At 46.4% G+C, this 6,106-nt stretch overlaps 1 protein-coding gene and 1 long non-coding RNA gene across 3 annotated transcripts in view; one reads left to right on the top strand and one right to left on the bottom strand.

The window, feature by feature from the left end:
- The window catches only part of SYN3 (synapsin III), a 467,188-nt gene that overhangs the window by 205,776 nt on the left and 255,306 nt on the right, over window positions 1–6,106 (bottom strand). The gene's annotated exons all lie outside the window — the stretch shown is intronic.
- LOC147578927 (uncharacterized) lies at window positions 5,309–5,844 on the top strand. The gene is made up of 2 exons (XR_015253350.1): window positions 5,309–5,621; window positions 5,716–5,844. It is a non-coding gene; the product is annotated as an uncharacterized LOC147578927 (long non-coding RNA).

Genomic DNA, 6,106 nt, shown 5'->3' with positions numbered 1-6,106 from the left:
CAAGTGAGAGATGGTAGGATTCTGGATTCCGGATAGATTTTGACAGTAAGGATTATAGATTTCCTGATGGATTGATTAGGAGGGAGAAGGGGTAGTGAAGGAGGGAATACTCAAGGAAGACCCTAAGGTTTGAGGTTGAAAACAGAGCTTCCCAAGTTAAATGGGAGAAGGCTGAGGGGAGGCAAATTTGGGGGAAAGACCAGAGTTCAGTTTTGACATGTGAAATTGAATCACGGTTGGATGTCCTGAGGAGATGTCTAATGCATAGCAGTCTTGGATACATGAGTCTGGAACTCATTTAGAATCATGATACTGAGTGAGGTTGACAAAGGAATAGATGCGTGGGTTCAGGTAGAGAAAAGAGGTCAGCACTGAGTCCTGACAGACCCCAGACCCCAGACAGCGTGAATGAAAGAGTAGAGGAGACTGAGAAGGAAGAGCCAGGGAGGCAAGTGTCCAAAAGACACATCTGATGAAGGACTGCTATCCCAAACACAGAACTCTTAAAACTCAATAGTAAGAAGAGAGACAACCTGATTAAAAAATGGACCAAAGACCTGAACAGACACTTTTCCAAAAAAGATAGACAGATGGCAAATTAACATGTAAAAAGATGCTCAACACTATATGTCATCAAGGAAATGCAAATTAAAACAACAATGAAATACCATTACACACTTCTTAGAATGGTTGAAATCTGGAATGCTGACACCACCAAATGCTGACAAGGATGTGGAGCTACAGGAACTCTCACAAATTGCTAGCAGGAATGCAGAATGGTACAGCCACTTTGGAAGACACTTTGGTGACTACTTACAAAAGTAAACATAGTCTTACCATATGATCCAGCAACCATGCTCCTTGGTATTAACCCAAAGGAGTTGAAAACTTAGGTTTACTCCAAAACCTGCACAGATTGCAGCTTTATCTATAACTGCCAAAACTTAGAAGCAATCAAGATCTCCCTCAGGAGGTGAACGGATAAATAAATTGTGATACATACAGACAATGGAATATTATTCAGTGCTAAAAAGAAATGAACTATCAAGCCATGAAAAGATGAGGAACCTTAAATGCATATTACTAAGTGAAAGAAGCCAGTCTGAAAAAGCGACATACAGAATGATTCTGACTATATGATATTCTGGGAAAGGCAAAACTATGGAGCTACTACTACCACCACCACCGTCACTGTTACTACTACTACTACCACCACCACTACTGCTACTACTACTACCACCAAAATCACCTCTACTACTACTACTACTACCACCACCGTCACTGCTACTACTACCACCACCAACATCACTGCTGCTGCTACTACTTACTACTACTACTACTACCACCACCACCACCACCACTACTGCTACTACTACTACCACCACCATCACTGCTACTACTACTACTACCACCACCACCACCACCACCACCACCATTACTGCTGTGGCTGCCTCTTCTACTATTTCAAATACTACTACTACTATTACTACTACCTGTCTTTTTACTGAGTGCTTGCCATGTGTTAGCTCTCCACTATCTCTTCCCAGTATTTCATTGTCTCACTTAATCCTCACGGCAACCTTCAGAAGTGCTCTATTATTCCTAGCTTACAGACAGCCAAGCAGTCAGTACCGTTGCCTAATAATTTATATTCCTTCTGGAGTCCTGATTCCATTGTCAATCTCTTCTGCATCTAGAACAGGGTCTGAGACAGAGATGACACGGGCATGGCTGATGTGCCAGGGGCAGTGGATGCTGTAGGAAGTGCACGAGCTGGCTTTGCTGACAGAGGGGTAGAGGGGGGAGCAGAGATATGAAGGGAGGTGAGCCAAAGCCCCAGGACTCAAGGGAGAAGTTGCGAACTCTGGGGAAAGTCATGGCCTTCCCCGGAATTAGGGCTGTTTAAGCCCTGAACAACACGGATTTCCTTATGGTGGTGGTGAGCCTAGTCCCAGAACCTCCAGCTGAGGCCAACAGGAGCCTCTGGACCCCTGAGTAAGACATGCTATAGGGGGCAGCACTGCCCTGCTCCATCTCAGCCTAAGCCCTCCCTTCTGCAAAGCAAACCAAACATTAGAGCCAGGCAGGGTCAATAGGTCAGAGTGCATGGAAGGGTCAAAGGTTATGGGTCCTGCCGGTGTGTGACATTCAAGTCAGGCAGCAGGACCAACCCCAGGGGTTAGTATTTGATCACATCCAGAAATTCCCAATCCCTGAGTCAGGCTGTCTCCAGAGGAGCTTCTGGAAGACCCTGACCACCCTGTGACAATGAATCATGGAGAGCTTCCCAGGGGAAGGGTCTTGGGAAGGGTTGGCTCCACTTCAGGGAGGGCCTCAGGCACAATCAGACTCCCCAACAGGGGCTTATGACTAGTGACCCTGGGGCCCATCAGATCCTCCATTGCCCCTACTGCTTACCAAAAAAGTCTGGATCACTGGCATCCAAGGTCCTCACCACCTTACCATTCTTATCTACAACCTTATGCTCTATGACCCCAACTTCAAAGACATCGTTATTCTTGAACATCTATTTTATGCCAGACACTTCACAGGCATTATGTTCTTCATCCATTCAGCAAACACAGACTGAGGGATCATCCTGGTCCAGGCATTGTTCTAGGCCTTGGGCAAACAAGAGCGACACGGAGCCTGTCTTCATGGACACTCTGATAAGGAATCATCCCCGTTTTACAGGTGAGAAACTGAGGCTCACAGAGGTGTTGGGCTGCAGAGCAGTGACTTGAACACAGACACGCCTAACTCCAACACAGTTCTTTCCATCCCTATACTTTTCTGTAGCCACCTGAAGCCCCTAGACCGTGGTGGTGAGCCATACCTCCAGGGCTTTGCGTGAGCAGCTCCCTCTGCCTGGAATGGCCTCCTCACCTCTTCTCTAACCAGCTGATCCCCTTTTGTTCCTCCAGGCTTTTCTCAACTTCACCTCCTTCTCTTCCTCACCACCTCAACACCCCCACCTCCCTGGGCTGGCAGAAGTGCCCCTCCTACTCCCAGACACCTCAGGTCCATATCCTTGCCTGGAGTTGCTCATGGCCTTCTTTGATTGTTGGTCTCTGCTGAAAGGTGGGCCCCTGTGAGCACCATTGTCTCCTCAGGTCTGAGTCACCAATGTCCAATGTGATTTGGGTCAGAGGATCAGGGCCTGTCGGTTCAACCTCCCCTTTGTCCTGAGATGCTTCCCCAGGGCATGGCATAGTTGGAAAACCAGTCCCCTGGAAGAAAGTTTTGGTGCCTGTTGAAATAAAGTGGCTTCTGGAGGAGCTGGCTCGAATCACTCATACCTCCACGGGAACAAGTCTTCCAGAGCTGGCTTGGGTAAGGAGGAGCTCCTGTCTGAAGGTCTTGCTGCCAAGGATGCCCTCTAGGGAGCACTGTGGGAGAGGGGCTGTCTGGGGAAGGTGGCTGTGTTTCTTTCCCCTTCCATACAGTTTAGTTTCCCCCCAGTTCCAGATGGCCAACTGAGCCATCCTCTGCTGCCACACACCTCCTGCCATGTGAAGATTCCAGCTCTGACCAAACAAGGTTCTTCTATATCTGGCCTGTCTCAGCTCTTCCACCTGAATCTCCCTTCCCCCTTTGCATCTACATTATACATTCCAGCAAGTTCTCAAACATTCTCTGAGCATACAATACAGTTTTACACCTCGATGCCTTGCACCTTGAACATTGGCTAAAAGGGAGGTGAGAGTCTCCATTTCTTATCGGCCAACCCCTTGTCCAGAATCTCCAGGCTGAGAAACTACTTTCCTCTGCTTTTCCCAGTGGGTGAGGTCTTGAATCAGGGCCAGAGGGACTCCAGAAATTCTCCCTATCTTAGTCACTTTTCTCCCCATTGACCCCACAGCTGGCCAGAGAGGGAAGTGGAAACTCCCTAGTGTGGGGGGACTTCTAACCTTTGCTCTCTGTGCAGGGACAAGATGGAGACTCAGCACAATTCCACTCCCTTCCCTTCCCAGCCCTATCCTGGGATGGGAGGGACAGAAGAACAGTGCAGGGGGCAGAGGTTGGGAACTGGTCTGGGGAGGCTGAGGAAGGTGTGGAGGTTGGAGGAAGGGAACTGACATCTAACATTTACAGAGAACTACTGAGCTCCAGCACCCATTGCAGATTTTATTTGTTACCACCCCAACTGTCATCTTAACCCCCAAAAGGTAAGACCATTCTAATTCCCATTTTACTGAGACTAAAGCTAAGAGAGAAATAAAATACCACAGGTCATTTTGGCATTTCCCAAAGGTGGCATATCCAGGTTCAAACCTGGTAGATGTCTTATCACTTCCACCCCACCTCTGCCCCCAGACCCACTGTACTGATGCATTCTTCCAGAAGCATAAGGAACCTTGAGAGCCCTCAAAGACTGATCCTGGAGCCCTGGAATGTTATACCACAAGATACCTTCATCCTGGTTCAAAGTACTCCCTCTATCATGTAGGAACAAAGGCCAGGGAGGTTTTGGTTGGTTTCATTTTCAGGAACTAGCAGAACCAAGATTCAGGTTCATGTCTTTTGACAGCAATCTCTGCCCTTTCCATTCAGTTATATACATTAACAACAGACAGCTTTCAAGGCCAGGTAATCATGCCCAAGTCTACTCCAAGTTCTGGAAGCACAGCTGCCATTCTGTCCTTGATGGAATGATGGAGTGACAGAGTGGCAAGGAAGGGCTCATGGCCCTTCTGTTGCAGGTAGTAACCCTTCTCTCACTGTAGCATGCCACCCCCACCTTCTCAGACCCATGCTGTTTCTTTAACAAATGTTGTGTAATGCCCTTTTACTATGTGGAAATGAAATTCCTGGTTAACCTACATGCACAATAAAAAAAAAAAAATTAATAGGGTGCCCTAAATATAATATGAGAAATAAAGGAGAAATGATTCCTAATAAAAATTAAATAAAAATAATTTATAATAAAATAACATGTTTCCATTTATAAACACTCTCCTGTGACTACACTGGAAGACATAATGAAATAGTCTGATGCTTGCATTTATGCATAAAATAGCCATGATCTTAACATCTACAAATGTGGACTGATTTGGATGTTTCATTAGCAACTCAAAGGCCAGGAGTGGGGTTGCCATTGGTGATATGATTTGTTGAAACAACTCTTGGTAAGATTCCAACAACACAAAGTGAAGTCTGCCCTGAATTTACATGGTGGTTGCATTTGCAGGGGAGCATATATTAAAACTGCTCCCTGTTGAAATGCTTTGTGTGCAAAATAATGTGGAGTTCAGTCCTAGGCTTAGATTATTATAAATGGGTTTTCATCTGTGTGGTGTCTGGTGGGATAGTCAATGGCCCTGTGGGGTACAGGACTGTCCCAGGCACATCCCTGCACCCTCCCAGTAAGGGCCAACCCAAAGTTTCCAAACTGCATCCTGAGGGACAGTACTGCCCCCGTGGAGAACCAATGATCATATTTTTAAGGTTTACTCAAAGATTATATCCCAACCTCTTAATATCTTTCTAAGGTATTCAAGCCCTGGAGTTAGCTGTGGCATCTGGATGGAAAAGGCTGCAAGCAAAAGAAGGCAGAAAGATCCAGAATCAGTTAGGAATCCAGGTTACACTGCTTGCTGCTGTGTTTCCAGGTCTATCTGGTACATACTGGCTGATCAACAAATATCTGTGCAATGAAATTATTAGCTGTGTGACTTTGGGAACATTTTTTAACTTTCCTCAATGCCCTCACAGTGAAATGCTGGTCATACTGTGGGGCTTCAATTTGAGAAGATTAAATGAACAAAGAGGGGAAAGCCTGGAGATGTGTAGAATGAGCTCAACAACAATTAGTTGACAATAAAAATCAAAGTCCTGCTATGATCTGGCTGGGATGAAATTCTGGATCATGGAAAAGGTAACAGATGACTGTTTTCAAATCAGCATCTGACTAGACTACTTGACCTTTTGGATAGGTGGTTCCTTTCAACCTTGAGACTCAGCAATTCTGAGGCTCTTGTCTAGACAGAGGTGGTGGTGAGGAGCCACGTTGCCACCCACACATGCCCACCACAGGCCAGTGCCTTGCACATCCCCGAGGCCCTCCAAACATTCCAGGAGAGTGAGCTCCCTCCATTCTACTCCT

The sequence above is a fragment of the Puma concolor genome, chromosome B4, assembly GCF_028749965.1.
Source record: "Puma concolor isolate L17-30 chromosome B4, mPumCon1.1.hap2, whole genome shotgun sequence".
Lineage (NCBI taxonomy): Eukaryota > Metazoa > Chordata > Mammalia > Carnivora > Felidae > Puma > Puma concolor.
The sequence above is the reverse complement of the archived record's forward strand: the minus strand, read 5'-3'. Positions and strand labels throughout refer to the sequence as shown.